At 43.1% G+C, this 15,819-nt stretch overlaps 1 protein-coding gene across 4 annotated transcripts in view; it reads right to left on the bottom strand.

Annotated features, from left to right (window-relative positions):
- fgd4a (FYVE, RhoGEF and PH domain containing 4a) overlaps positions 1–15,819 on the bottom strand; it is a 101,864-nt gene that overhangs the window by 61,920 nt on the left and 24,125 nt on the right. The window lies entirely within an intron of this gene.

The raw sequence follows: 15,819 nt of genomic DNA, 5'->3' as shown, positions 1-15,819 counted from the left end.
TGCTGTCCAGAATCCGACAATCTACCTGGGGGGGAACATATTCAATGATTATTTTTATCCAGTCGAATAAACACTGCAATCAGCCTACCTGGCCACTCGGAGGCGTCCGCATGGTCCTTAAGCACACCGTTGCCTCGTTTTGCATTACATTCCAATTATAAAACTGTCCCCCCCCAGTCCCCAGTGAAAGTTGTGCCCCTGGCCAACTGTATCGATAGCTGTGCGTTTTTATTATGATTAGTGTCTACTTTAATATCGAGGAATATTTCACTTTCTCTGGTCATAGGAACAACATTAATTTGTGCACAAGACAGACGCAGTGCGACTTGAGTTTTGCCATCAAGTGGAAGACAGTGTCCACTCTGGTTAGTCTCACCATAGGAAAAGAAGGAGAGAGCAGGCACCGTGAGATGCGGACCCTCTGCTGAGACTAATACCGTGTTCAAGCCAACTGGGAACTGGGAAATCTCCGACTTCAGTGCGTTCAAGCCAACTGGGAACTGGGAAATCTCCAACTTCAGTGCGTTCAAGCCAACTGGGAACTGGGAAATCTCCGACTTCAGTGCGTTCAAGCCAACTGGGAACTGGGAAATCTCCGACTTCAGTGCATTCAAGCCAACTGGGAACTGGGAAATCTCCGACTTCAGTGCATTCAAGCCAACTGGGAACTGGGAAATCTCCAACTTCAGTGCATTCAAGCCAACTGGGAACTGGGAAATCTCTGACTTCAGTGCATTCAAGCCAACTGGGAAATCGCCGACTTCAGTGCGTTCAAGCCAACTGGGAACTGGGAAATCTCCAACTTCAGTGCGTTCAAGCCAACTGGGAACTGGGAAATCTCCGACTTCAGTGCGTTCAAGCCAACTGGGAACTGGGAAATCTCCGACTTCAGTGCATTCAAGCCAACTGGGAACTGGGAAATCTCCGACTTCAGTGCATTCAAGCCAACTGGGAACTGGGAAATCTCCGACTTCAGTGCGTTCAAGCCAACTGGGAACTCTGAAAAAACAAGATTTTCTTTTGTTTTGAACGTTCATCCAACTCAGAATTCCAAGTCAGAAACTCTGGCATCTTTCTAGAGCTCTGAGTTTCAGACATGAAGATCACTGACGTCATGATATGACCTTGTTCTTGTCCCTAATTCCCAGTTGTCTGGAAAGCACCACGACCATCAGATGTACCATCCGTCCAGTAAAATAAAAAAACTAATTATTTGTAAATGATTTAAATGTATGCTCAACTGTGCCTCGCAAGTGCTACACCAACTGATCTATTTCGTTATCAAATCTCGAGTTTTGAAATATAATATGGTCTGAGTAGTTTTGGGGGGGATGTGCTGCGATTTTTTTGCGTTGGGGGGTGTTGCAGAATAATTTATTTTGCCCACTCTGAAGACGTCCATATAGGTTCTCTTATTCAGGACTAGTAGAGGCCCAGTGCACTACTTTTGTGATAAAAAAAAAAAACGAAATGTATTTGAGTGTTTACCAGCATTTGTATCTTCAGTCTGATAAGTATTTGTACCAAACAGTTAATCTGATAATACCTGTGGAATATATGAATACTAGCTTGATATGTTTTCCAGTTTCTTAAAATACTTTGCAAATGCAACTTATTTCTATGTGAAAACTGAAATGGCCTATTCATTCCTTTTCACTCCCTGGGCTCTATTTTTGGCTGGCGCTAAGGAAGAGCAAGTGTCAAATGCACGTTAGTTAGCAATTTCGTCATGTAAAAACGGTTCCACTGGCATTTTCCAGTCATAATGCTAGGTGTCGGCAATTCACCTGTCTAACATAAGCGTGCTTGCCCTGAGGTGGTGGGGTGGAAATACTTGAGGTGTCCTTAAAAACACGTGAATAAATGACAATTTCATGCAGCACTAATGGGACGTTTTAAGACCTACAAAAAGAACGGTCTTCGCAGTAACGCAGTTGATAATGGCATGGATTTTGAGCGCTGAATCACAGCCTATCGAGCCATGACGCACAGTACCCATGGAAGGAGAGATGTGCCTTTTGTGTCGGTGAATCTTGTATTTAGTAACATAAAAAACGATTGGTTTCCCGCCATTTAGTTTAATTTGATTAAAAAACAAGCATAGCCCACCCTCCCCTCATCAAGGCTGGTTTAGCAGCATCGCATAAGTACATATCTTTATTTTGGCCATTAGCCAAAAGAATCCTATGAATATAGGGGTTTTAAATGGTTATTTTGGAGGCATGCTTTTTCATTATTCACAATTCACATACCTGCATTTCGCTTGTTCAAGTAAGCTATCCATCACCATTTTCAAAGAGCGCCCCTTCGTCCAATTACCAAAGACACAAACTTCCAGACCAGGGGCGAAACTTTTTGTGACCTCCAGTTTAATCATTGGAATGTGATACAAAAAGATGCATTGGTGTGCAGTAGGACCATGCGGATGCCTCTGAGCGGTCAGGTAGGTTGTTTGGTGTGTTTATCCGACTGGATAAAAACATTTATAATAATAATTACGTCCCCCCCTACTTCTAAAATCAAAGTTGCACCCGTGCTCCAAACTATTCAGTCTTCCTATAACTCCATATCAACAGCAGATTTTTTGGAGAGTCTTCTTCGTACATAGGCAAGAATACAATTGACAGGAGCCTAGTATTTTGTATAGACATGCACATTTTTTGTGCGAAGACAATTAGACTTACGTGTGCACACAGTGCCATGGAACGAGAGAAGTGATGAATGATCAGGCTTCTGTGTCACGCCCCCTGACCTGTTTCACCTGTCCTTGTGCTTGTCTCCACCCCCCTCCAGGTGTCGCTTATTACCCCCGGTGTATTTATCCCTGTGTTTCCTGTCTCTCTGTGCCAGTTCGTCTTGTTTCGCCAAGTCAACCAGCGGTTTTTCCTAGATCCTTTTTCCCAGTCTCTGTTATTTCCTAGCCCTCCTGGTTTTGACCCTTGCCTGTCCTGACGCCGAACCCGCCTGCTTGACCACTCTGCCTGTTCTGACCTCGAGCCTGCCTATCCCCTTGTACTGTTTGGACTCGGACCTGGTTTATGAACTCTCGCCTGTCCCCGACCTGCCTTTTGCTATAATAAATATCGGAGCTCAACCATCTGCCTCCTGTGTCTGCATTTGGGTCTTGCCTTGTGCCCTTATATTCTGACCCCATCCTATTTTAAGATTGCTTGTTTTCAGTTTCATACACTCTTAGAAAAACAGGTTCCTTATAGAACCAAAAAGGGTTCTTGATCAGAACCTTAGAGGTTCTTCGTCACCTAACCAAAATGGTTCCATATAGAACCACGCATGGTGCCTTTTATGAATTATGCATATTACTATTAAATAGGAATATTTTTTTTGTGAAGAATATCATTTAATAAACAATTAAATAATGAACAAAAGAATACCAGCATAGTTTTTAGAATGTATTGTCATTTTATGCAAACATAGTTTGGAAATATGCACTGGTGACCAGGGAGACATCTCTTTGTTTGAATGATGGCCCATGTCAACTCTGGCTGACTTCTTTACAATACAATAAAACTTTGTCCATTAGTTACAATGAACAACAAAAATGTGTTTTCTGCTCCATTCTTAACCCCGCAAAACAGCAGACCTCATACATAGAGTTGAGACGAGCACAGGTTCAAGCTGCAGTGCCCCTGCCCCTACCCTGTTGAAGGGTTAAGGGCCTTGGTCAAGGGCCCAACAGTAGGGAAATATTTTGAGGATGTGAACCCAGCAGCCCTCTAGTTGTCAGATCAATTCCACCTGTTTTTCTAACACCAGGCCCGGGATTTGAACCGGCTACCTTACGGCCACAAGCACAACTCCTTAGTCACTGGACTACCTACAGCCAGTACAGTATGGGTTGTTGCCTAACTGGTTCTAGACAAGAAGAAAAAAGGAGCAAATACATGATTTCATCTTCAGAAATTAGCATGAGTTAATGAAGACAAAATGCTATGCAGACATATCATTGTTATGATCGAGAAGAACAACTTACTTCCAGTTGTCAGCAGCAGCTGAAAGAGAGATCCTCTGCCTCTGATAGTTCTGGGTTACTGCCAGACTGAGAACAATAGATACTGATTAAGGCTATTGAATAACCAAGACTTATTATACATAATTTATTATACATAATTTATACATACAGTAGAAGTCGGAAGTTTACATACACCTTAGCCAAATACATTTAAACTCAGTTTTTCACAATTCCTGACATTTAATCCTAGTAAAAATTCCCTGTCTTAGGTTAGTTAGGATCACCACTTTATTTTAAGAATCTGAAATGTCAGAATAATAGTAGAGAGAATGATTTATTTCAGCTTTTATTTCTTTCATCACATTACCAGTGGGTCAGATGTTTCGGGTAGCCTTCCATAAGCTTCCCACAATAAGTTGAGTGAATTTTGGCCCATTCCTCCTGACAGCTGGTGTAACTGAGTCAGGTTTGTAGGCCTCCTTGCTCGCACACGCTTTTTCAGTTCTGCCCACAAATCGTCTATTGGATTGAGGTCAGGGCTTTGTGATGGCCACTCCAATACCTTGACTTTGTTGTCCTTAAGCCATTTTGCCACAGCTTTGGAAGTATGCTTGGGGTCATTGTCCATTTGGAAGACCCATTTACGACCAAGCTTTAACTTCCTGACTGATGTCTTGAGATGTCGCTTCAATATATCCACATAATTTTCCTTCTTCATAATGCCATCTATTTTGTGAAGTGCACTAGTCCCTCCTGCAGCAAAGCACCCCCACAACGTGATGCTGCCAACCCCGTGCTTCACGGTTGGGATGGTGTTCTTTGGCTAGCAAGCCTCCCCCTTTTTCCTCCAAACATAATGATGGTCCTTATGGACAAACAGTTCTATTTTTGTTTCATCAGACCAGAGGACATTTCTCCAAAAAGTACGATCTTTGTCCCCATGTGCAGTTGCAAACTATAGTCTGGCTTTTTAATGGCGGTTTTGGAGCAGTGGCTACTTCCTTGATGAGCGGCCTTTCAGGTTATGTCGATATAGGACTCGTTTTACTGTGGATATAGATACTTTTGTACCTGTTTCCACCAGCATCTTCACAAGGTCCTATGCTGTTGTTCTGGGATTGATTTGCACTTTTCGCACCAAAGTACATTCATCTCTAGGAGACAGAACGTGTCTCCTTCCTGAGCGGTATGACGGCTGTGTGGTCCCATGGTGTTAATACTTGCGTACTATCGTTTGTACAGATGAACGTGGTACCTTCAGGCGTTTGGAAATTTCTCCCATGGATGAACCAGACTTGTGGAGGTCTACAATTATTTTCTGCTGTCTTGGCTGATTTCTTTTGATTTTCAATGATGTCAAGCAAGGAGGCACTGAGTTTGAAGGTAGGCCTTGAAATACATCCACAGGTACACCTCCAATTGACTCAACTGATGTCAATTAGCCTATCAGAAGCTTCTAAAGCCATGACATCATTTTCTGGAATTTTCCAAGCTGTTTAAAGGCACAGTCAACCTAGTGTATGTAAACTTGTGACCCCCTGGAATTGTGATACAGTGAATTATAAGTGAAATAATCTGTCTGTAAACAATTGTTGGAAAAATTACTTGTGTCATGCACAAAGTAGATGTCCTAACCGACTTGCCAAAACTATAGTTTGTTAACAAGAAATTTGTGGAGTGGTTGAAAAACGAGGTTTAATGACTCCAACTTAAGTGTATGTAAACTTCCGACTTCAACTGTCCCTCCTCTTAGTCAGCAACAGTCTTCTAATGGCTTCATGAAACATAGTCCCTCTTCTCACTGAAATACTGAAATAAAAGTAACAATTAGCTAATTACCAGGCTGGGTCTGTAGCTTTATTTTGCATATCCCATAATAACAAATAATGTTTATTTGAAAGAGTTAGTTGGCTAGCTTGTAAAGTGACGAATTAAAGTAGCCTTTTCTGGTTAGCTAGCTGACAGCTTACAAACGTGCTCAAATTCTAATAACGTTTCAACTTATACACTCTTAGAAAAAAGGGTTCAAAAAGGGTTCTTCGGCTGTCCCCATAGGATAACCCTTTTTGGTTCCAGGTAGAACCCTCTGTAGAAAGGGTTCAACATGGAGATCAAAAGAGTTCTACCTAGAACCAAAAAGGTTCTACCTGGAACCAGAAATAGTTAATCATAGGTTTCTCTTATGGGGACAGCCGAAGAACTCATTTAGGTTCTAGATAGCATCTTTTTTCCCTAAGAGTGTAGTTTATCCTATGACTTTGGCTTCAAATATTTGAATTAACATAATCAACTTTGCTTACTTTAATACATTGAAAAATAATGTGCTTATTGGTAGGCTACTTGCAAGTTGGTTCAACCATCATCCTCTTGCGTGGTCATGCTGGAATGGTAGCTGTTTTTTAAAAATCGGAATGGCAGTTACATTTTGAATTGGCCAAAAGGTTCTATATAGAACCCCTTTTATATGCTTTTATTAAACACATTACTTCCTCTTGCATCTAGCTAGCATTTAGTTTACAACAGCACAGGTTTGTATGAACCTTGCTCTTTGCCACTCAGACCTCGGCAACAATGTTGCAAAATATGAATTCGATCTCCCCCTAGCATAGAGAGCTAACTGTGTTGGACGTCAGCTAGCCATTTTTCTGGCCAGGCGAATATGGATATAAATGTCAATGAAAAACAGCGAAAACAAATGAAAAGGGAGCTAAATAGCTGTCATTTTAGAGTTTGATAACTTTTGTTATCTGTTGTTTTCTAAAATCCCCATTACACTCTGGGGTATGGATAGAACCCTCAAGGTTATTTGCCTTCACTCAGTATATAAACTGAGTAAACAAAACATTAACAACACCTTCTCTTTCCCTGACTTAGACTGACCAGGTGAATCCAGGTGAAAGCTATGATCCCTTATTGATGTCACTTGTTAAATCCACTTCAATCAGTGTAGATAAATGGGCGGAGACAGGTTAAAGAAGGATTTTTAAGCCTTGAGACAATTGAGACAAGCATTGTGTATGTGTGCCATTCAGAGGGCGAATGAGCAAGACAAAAAGTGCCTTTGAACGGGGTATGGTAGTAGGTGCCGGGCGCACCAGTTTGTGTCAAGAATTGCAATGCTGCTGGGTTTTTCACGCTCAACAGTTTCCCATGTGTATCAAGAATGATCCACCGCCCAAAGGATATCTAGCCAACTTGACACAATGTTGGGAAGCATTGGAGTCAACATTGGTCAGCATCTCTGTGGAACCTTGTAGAGTCCATGTCCTGCCGAATTGAGGCTGTTGTGATGGCAACTCAATATTAGGATGCTTTTCCTAATGTTTGGTATACTCATTGTATATAGAACCTTTTTTGGTAAAGGTTCTTTAGTCTCCAAAAGGTTCTATATAGAACCCTAAATAACCTTTTTTCCAAGAGTGTATCAAGCCCTCCATAGGCTACCCTTACCCTAGGCCGAGGCTACTAAGGCTGGTTCAACAGCAATGCGTTGTGTCTTTTTTATCCCGGCCTTGTAAAGTAGCCAATCCATAAAATGTTTAAATGGTATATTCGTCAGAGTGTCTTGAATTGAAAATATACTGCACATTCTAAAATATACACACATATGCCTATCTGCGTACTTCATTTAGCTTGTTCAAGTATCCGATATCCCATCTCCGAAGAGCGCCTCTCATCCGGTTACCAAAAACGCGCTCCTCCAAACGTATTTAAATGATTCAGTCCTATAACGCAATATCAATGGTAGGCCTAGGTTATATTTTGCTTATTGAGAACGTGCCTCCTACATACAATTCAATATTGACAATGTTGACTGCCAACATTTAAAAAATTGACTATTTTTTACTGTTGCTATTACTCGTTACTGTTGCCTATGCTATTTAATAAACTGTAGTAATTCTTATTTTTGCATTGACTCTCTTGCACAAGCTCGATGTTTACTCACTGGACTCTAACCACACAATCACACATACTACACTGACACTCCAACACACACACACACACGGACACACAAAACACACACACACACACACACACACACACACACACACACACACACACACACACACACACACACACACACACACACACACACACACACACACACACGCACACATGCATATTGACGCCACACGCGCAAACACGCACACACACACCATTAAACACACACGCATACACATCCGCACACAAACACACACATACAGTACATTCACATTCCTTCACACTCTTCACATATGCTGCTGCTACTTTCTGTTTAGTATCTATGCATAGTCATTTTACCCCTACCTACATCAGTGGCGGTCAGTACCGTTTAAGATGGGTGAGGATGGTCATTTTTTCATAAAAAAGGGCCTTATTTCTATTACAGCATATTATTGGATGATTGTTATTCATATTCCATTCACCCAGCTCAATGTAACATCGTTAAGTTTAGGCTACTATATGATACTCTAATTTTCCCTATACCCATCATGAGGTTGCTACAACCTAGCCTATCAATGAAAGTTTACAACGTAGGTGCACAGGTCGAGAGAATTTTGAGCAATCAAGGGGACAGACAGTGACACATTCAATACCGCCTTGCACACTCTCGCCTGCATCTAGCTGATCTAGGGTGTAATCATTAGTCCAACAGATGCAAACAAGAGTTTCTATTGGAAAAATTCAGGTATGTTTATCCCCGTTTCATTCCGTTTGCTTCAGTTTAAGAAACGTTTTTCAACAGAATAGGCGCAATGAATACACTGCTGAACACATGCAAACACAGTTCACTTTCATAGTAGCCACATATAAACCGCTCGTTGTATATATCATTCCTTCTCACATCTACAGTATCTATGCACTCTCCTCCTCTCACCTTTTCCCTTCGCTTGTGGACTTCAGTGCACTACACATCAGCTGTCTGTGACCAGGCAAAAAAACGTTCCAAACAAAGCCTTCATATCATGACCGCTAACCGCTATACACAGCCTACATCATTGTCAGTTTATAGTCAACATAGCTTCTATAACTAACTCGTTAGTAAACCCACTACAATCATGCAGTACAGTGTACAGTCAACAGCAAGCAATTTAGCAGATACACCGCCGGGCCCCGGTGGCAATAAATTAATACGACCAAAAGCTTACCTTGACTTGGAAGAGTTCCAGTGTTGGATAGCCATAGCCAGCTAGCTAACATAGCATCCCTCTCTGTTTGAGCTGGGTGTTTGAGTAGGCTAAACTATCAAGCTACATTTGATGTTAGCTAAGTAAGTGAATGTGAATGTGGAAAAAATTGCTCTCTTGCCTCTCCTTAATTTTGGAAGAAATGAATTTGTTCAAAACTGTTCAACTACTGTCTTTCTCTATCTTTGAGTCAACTATTCACCAAATTGTATGCACTGCAGTGCTTGCTAGCTGTAGCTTATGGTTTCAGTACTAGATTCATTCTATGATCCATTGTTTGGGTGATAGGTTGGAAGACGTCCTCCAGAAGTTGTCATAATTTCTGTGTAAGTCTATGGAAGGGGGTGAGAACCATAAGCCTCCTAGGTTTGTATTGAAGTCAATGTACCCAGAGGAGGACAGAAGCTAGCTGTCCTCTGGCTACACCATGGTGCTACCCTACAAAGTGCTGTTGAGGATACTGTAGACTATCGTTGCAAAACAGTGTGTTTCAATCCATTATTTCGTGGTGACGTGAATATATTTCATATTGTTTTATCTAAAAAGGATAACTTTATAAATGTTTCACAAATTTTCTTTATTCTGAAATTCACTGAGGAGGGACCTCCCCTTCCTCCTCCGAGGAGCCTCCACTGACCTATATGTACATATTACCTCAATTACCTCGACTCACCAGTATCCCTGCACATTGACTCAGTACTGGTACCCCTTGTATATAGCCTCATTATTCTTATTTTATTTCATTTTTCTTACTTTTTAAAAACTCTGCATTGTTGGTTAAGGGCTCATAAGTAAGCATTTCACGGCATTAGGCACACGATTTTTTAAAATAGATTTTTTAACACTGAGAGCTAGAATATGGTTGAATTTCTATGATGTGCAACCTTTCCACCACATCGGAAGTTCCTCTTTCACACTTACATACAGTATTTACTCTCATGATAGCTGTCTTGTTCCCTTATACAACTGAAAGCCAACTGAAATCTTTTCTAAATAAATAAATTACAGAATAATATTCTCATTGATCCGAGCCACTCAGCCAACTAAGTTGGATTGGGCACTTCCTACTCTCTTAGAAAAAAGGGTTCTAAAAGGGTTCTTCGGCTGTCCCCATAGCATAACCTTTTTGGTTCCAGGTACAACATTTTTTTTGGTTTCAGGTAGAACCCTTTTGGGTTAATGGAAAACCCTCTGTGGAAAGGGTTATTCATGGGTCCCAAAAGGGTTCTCCCTGGAACCAAAAGGGTTCTTCAAATGGTTCTCCTATGGGGACAGCCTAATCAACCATTTTAGGTTCTAGATAACACCTTTTCTTCTAAGAGCGTAGGAGAGTGCCATAGTGTCAGATTCATCAGCATCTCTCTCTCTCTCTCTCTCTCTCTCTCTCTCTCTCTCTCTCTCTCTCTCTCTCTCTCTCTCTCTCTCTCTCTCTCTCTCTCTCTCTCTCTCTCTCTCTCTCTCTCTCTCTCTCTCTCTCTCTCTCTCTCTCTCTCTCTCTCTCTCTCTCTCTCTCTCTCTCTCTCTCTCTCTCTCTCTCTCTCTCTCTCTCTCTCTCTCTGACACAGTGAAAGACAAAGCTCCACAGAGAAGTCAATGACAAGCTCCCCCTACGAACCGGATGACTCTGGTGCTACTGTTAATGGAGGCACTGACTGTGCATTCTGACGGCGCATTCTAGCAGTGCAGGCCCTCTAGTTAAAAAGGATCAGACGGGGATAAAAAGTGTGAACATGAGAAAGAGAGAAGAGGTGGGGATCAAACTTAACACTGCTGAACCCCTGACAACCACTGCTGAGACAGCATGCTGGAGCAAAGGGCACACACACACACACACACACACACACTTCGAATGAAAACACTAAAATAAAATACTCGCAGGGGCATTGAATATGAGACAGTGCTGTCTAGTGTATGTGTGTGTGTCCCTCCCTGTGTGTATGTACGTGTCTGAGCTTAGTTTTCATTCATTGTGTTGTCTGAGGAAGATCTTAGCACTTCTCCCCTCTCTGCTTCTCTTTTGATGTGCTGCTCTCTCCATGTAATCTCATTTCTGGTCACGGTGGGCCTCCATCTTGCCCCAACAGCCTTTTGTGACAGAAGCCTCCCTCCCCCCACTCATCCCCACCCCTCCCAACCTGAATCCCCAGCCTTCAGCCCTGAGTCCTACGTAGGGCTGTGGCGGTCACGAAATGTAGGAGAGTGCCATTGCGTCAGTATCATCTCTCTCTCTCTCTCTCTCTCTCTCTCTCTCTCTCTCTCTCTCTCTCTCTCTCTCTCTCTCTCTCTCTCTCTCTCTCTCTCTCTCTCTCTCTCTCTCTCTCTCTCTCTCTCTCTCTCTCTCTCTCTCTCTCTCTCTCTCTCTCACACTCTCTCACACTCTCTCACACTCTCTCTGTCACATTGAAAGACAAAGCTCCACAGAGAAGTCAATGACAACCTCCCCCTAAGAACCGGATGACTCTGGTGCTACTGTTAAAAAACAAATCCATGCCTTTTGCGGCCAGTGGCCGTTGTGCCCTTGGGCTGAATATAATAATTATAATTCCTTTTTCCTTGAGTGTTGTGTGCTCCGAAGCACCTCTCTTATTGGAAGAACTGTCCACATTTACTTTTCGCCAGCCAACAAGATGAGTAGGCCTAACGAACAGCATAAGCACCAGCCTATGTCAATCTACTATTCCCATAGTGTAAAAGTTGACCTATTCTATTCTGTGTGAGAAATACATTTTCCAAACATAGTCTGGGACAGTTGTGGGATGCGATAGATCCCATATGAATACAACCACCAGCATCAAAAAAACTGTTTTACGCAATGTGGCTGACGCAACAGATGAGAACGTTTAGCTTAAAATGTTAATAAACTATTAGGCTATTTCTTCACATTATAAGCACAGCAATGCACACACGGCAGTAGGCTATAAGCGTGAATGTTCCATTAGCAGGAAAACACCATTGTCAAAAGTGACCACAAATGTGATTACACATGTAATGCTTTTATTATAAAGGTGCATTTTTATTGTGAAAATTATCTTCCCCAAACTTGAAACTCACGCGCTGCTTATGTATGTATACCAGTTAGGCTCTACACCCCTTGTAAAGCAGATTATGTGCTTCATTTTAAGAAGTTATTTTGCCACTTTAGTTGTGATACAAACCTTATCAAAACATATAGGCCTATGGGCTAGGCTACATGAGGTGTGCGACTATGATTAGAAAAAGTAGCAAAAAACAGCCATTGTTTCTTGCCTTACTCTGGGCATCATTCACAAGTGATAATATATCATTCACAAGTGGTAGGCTAATATTGTCACCCATCAGACTGTTCTTGATTTCATCTTGTCTTTACGTATACTAAATAATATATGGATGACATTTATTTTGATTTAGAATGGACCATTATAATTATACCTGTCTCAAAACAGGGGCAGGGTAAAAATACATGTCATCTATGCACTTTAAATAGCAAATGGAAGACGCTTTTCCGTGGTAATTTCTTGAATGCCAGCCAGGTAGGTTATGTTCCTGTTGTAAAGAGAAGCAATGTGCTTAATATTAGGAATGTTGAGGAATAAATATAGTAGGCCTAGCCTATAGAAAGGTGATGGGATCCTCCTCTTTTTAATAGAGGCCACCACTGTTTCTCACGCAATTGCATAGCATATAGAAATGTTGTGCAACATGAGCTCATGGGCTCTCATGAAGTGTTTGATTAGATTTTCCAATACATTTGCATTGATGTCAGAGTGATTAGAGGGACAATAGAGTGCTGGGTACCAGGCAGTTAGCAAGTTTGGTAAGCTACTAATGACCATCAGCAGCATCAGAGCTTGGAGAAGACTAAGTTAACGTAACTAAATGGAAATTTTGAATTTTCACAGAGGAGAACCATAGGATTCAGATAGGAGCCCCAGACTCTCTAAAGCTAAAAATAAATAATGGAAGCAGCAAATTGGTCAGTTGGAAATGTCCAAGCGGTTTTGATGAAATATTGGATACATTGGCCAAGATCGGAAGCCATCGGTCAATAAAACAGTGCAGGGAAAACATTTACAAATTCAAACAATGTTATAAAAAGATAAATGACCACAACAACAAAAGTGGACCAGAAAGCAATATTTGAAGCCATGATGACGCAGAGCAGCGATGATCAGCACGGTAATACATTGTTTTTAGCCAAATTACTATCTAGCTAGCTACCAATGTGTGCTCGAATAGTGAAGCCATAACCTCAGAACCCTACACCCCCAGGATCCATCAACACATTCAATGCTCCTGCAACCCCTGAGCCCTGCACCCCCAGGCGCCAACGGTCTATTCTCAGTTGGTAAACGTTCAATATCAATGTTCACTTGTTTAGCCCTAATCACACAATTTAGCTGTCTTCACAGGGGTGGGGAATCTCATCCACAGAGGGCTTTTGTCATGGCATGGTTATGTTCCTAAACATTGTTAATGGAGACAGTGTGGATCTAGGATTTTACATATACAACTGTCACAATGATTCAATTAATCATATAACTTTATTATTTGCATCATTGGTGTATCTGGTTGGTAAATCTGGTTGGCCTCATACTGGCCTTTGCTGGATAATATCGAATACATTTGATGAGACAATACATGGTTGGAGAACAAAACTGCACTCACACAGGCTGCCCTCAGGTTTGCTTTGGAGTCTGTGCCTTATCATTCCTGAACTGTACATGTCATTAATTCGGCCTAAATATTTCCCCAGGGAAGAGAAAACACACTGCGAGCACAGCCAGCAAATACCTGAATATCATGAGGGAGGCCGAGGCCTCATACCCGGAGACACTTGAAGTCCAGCGTCAGCAGCAGGATCAGCACTTCAATCAGCTGTGTGAAAATGAGGCAGCAGCCAGTGCAGCAGACAGGGCAGCCAGGGCAGCAGCCAGTGCAGCAGCCAGGGCAGCCAGGGAAGCAGCCAGTGCAGCAGACAGGGCAGCCAGGGCAGCAGCCAGTGCAGCAGCCAGTGCAGCAGACAGGGCAGCAGACAGGACAGCCAGTGCAGCAGACAGGGCAGCCAGGGCAGCAGCCAGTGCAGCAGCCAGTGCAGCAGACAGGGCAGCAGACAGGACAGCCAGGGCAGCAGACAGGGCAGCCAGGGAAACAGACAGGGCAATCGGGGCTGCAGCCAGTGCAGCAGACAGGGCAGCAGACAGGGCAGCCAGGGCAGCAGCCAGTGCAGCAGACAGGGCAGCCAGGGCAGCAGCCAGTGCAGCAGACAGGGCAGTAGCCAGTGCAGCAGCCAGGGCAGCCAGGGCAGCAGACAGTGCAGCAGACAGGGCAGCAGCCAGTGCAGCAGACAGGGCAGCAGACAGGACAGCCAGTGCAGCAGACAGGGCAGTAGCCAGTGCAGCAGACAGGGCAGCCAGGGCAGCAGACAGGGCAGCAGCCAGTGCAGCAGACAGGGCAGCAGACAGGACAGCCAGGGCAGCAGACAGGGCAGCCAGGGCGGCTGAGATGGCCCAGACTGCCTCGTTTAACAACAGCTTCATAGCTGTATTTGGACAGTGTGTCCAAGCAATAAAAGGAAGTCAGACACCAGCAGCAGACATGTCACTACACTCTTAGAAAAAAAGGTGCTATCTATAACCTAAAACGGTTCTACAGCTGTCCCCGTAGGAGAACCCTTTGAAGAACCCTTTTTGGTTCCAGGTAGAACCCTTTTGGGTTCCATGTAGAACCCTTAACCTGGTCTTTCAAACAGCTGAAGCGATCCTCTCCTCGCATGATGAAAACTTACATTGTGTATTTCTCCGTCTCTTCTCAGCTGTCTCCTCTCATTCAGTCTCCATTATTGCCCACAAACAAAAATTAAAACGATGGCACAAAACTCCTGGTTATCTCCACCAGTGCGTCTCCCTCCTCCATACTTATAAATGCCAGTCACCGAGGATCACAACAATGTCTCTGTCGAAATGCGTCATCGGTCGCTGTCTTAAAATTGTCATTAGCAGTTTTTCCCGCAAATTAAACCTAGTCCCGTTTCTAGTTCCACAACAAATGGAAAACAAGCAACAACCAACAAGCCTAGTTCGTGCTGGTTCCGGCACGTTCCGGCTTGGTTCCTCTAGTGGATTTGCTCCATTAGAGTCGCCCTGCATGCCTGTTTCAACAACACAGCAGGGAACGCAGGGACCACTAACAGTTACAGTCCAGTCTCAGCAAGAGCCCATGGCTACAGCTAACATTTTGTAGCAGGTGAAGCTAATGGTTTAACTACTAGGGTATCTATCACGATCAGATTGAGCTACACAGCAACAAGAGTTGATGACTTCAGATATGGCAAAGGAAAGCTAACAGTTGAAGATAAACACCATTGGGAATAACAACAGCTACTGTTGCAGCTCAAACAGCAAGGTGAAATAGCAGCTTCAGCTACAGCAGGATAGGCTATGGCAATGCTTACATGCAGCTGGTGTGGCTAACATCTCTGCTAGAGCACACCCCAGGGACAGATAAGGGCTGTAACAGTGACCAAGAAGGCTAACTGCAGTAGTCCTCCACATGTGTGTCAGTGTGTGTATGAAAATCACATGCGTGTGTTTTGCAAGTGTGTGTGTTTGTTTGCATGTGTACTACTGAGAGAGGCTGCAGCTCTGGGGCTCAGCCAACAAACAAAGCCTGCTTGCATCTTAATACCCCTCCTACCCCCGGCAC

Source organism: Salvelinus alpinus, chromosome 15 (assembly GCF_045679555.1).
Source record: "Salvelinus alpinus chromosome 15, SLU_Salpinus.1, whole genome shotgun sequence".
Taxonomy (NCBI): domain Eukaryota; kingdom Metazoa; phylum Chordata; class Actinopteri; order Salmoniformes; family Salmonidae; genus Salvelinus; species Salvelinus alpinus.
This window is presented reverse-complemented; position numbering and strand designations above follow the sequence as displayed.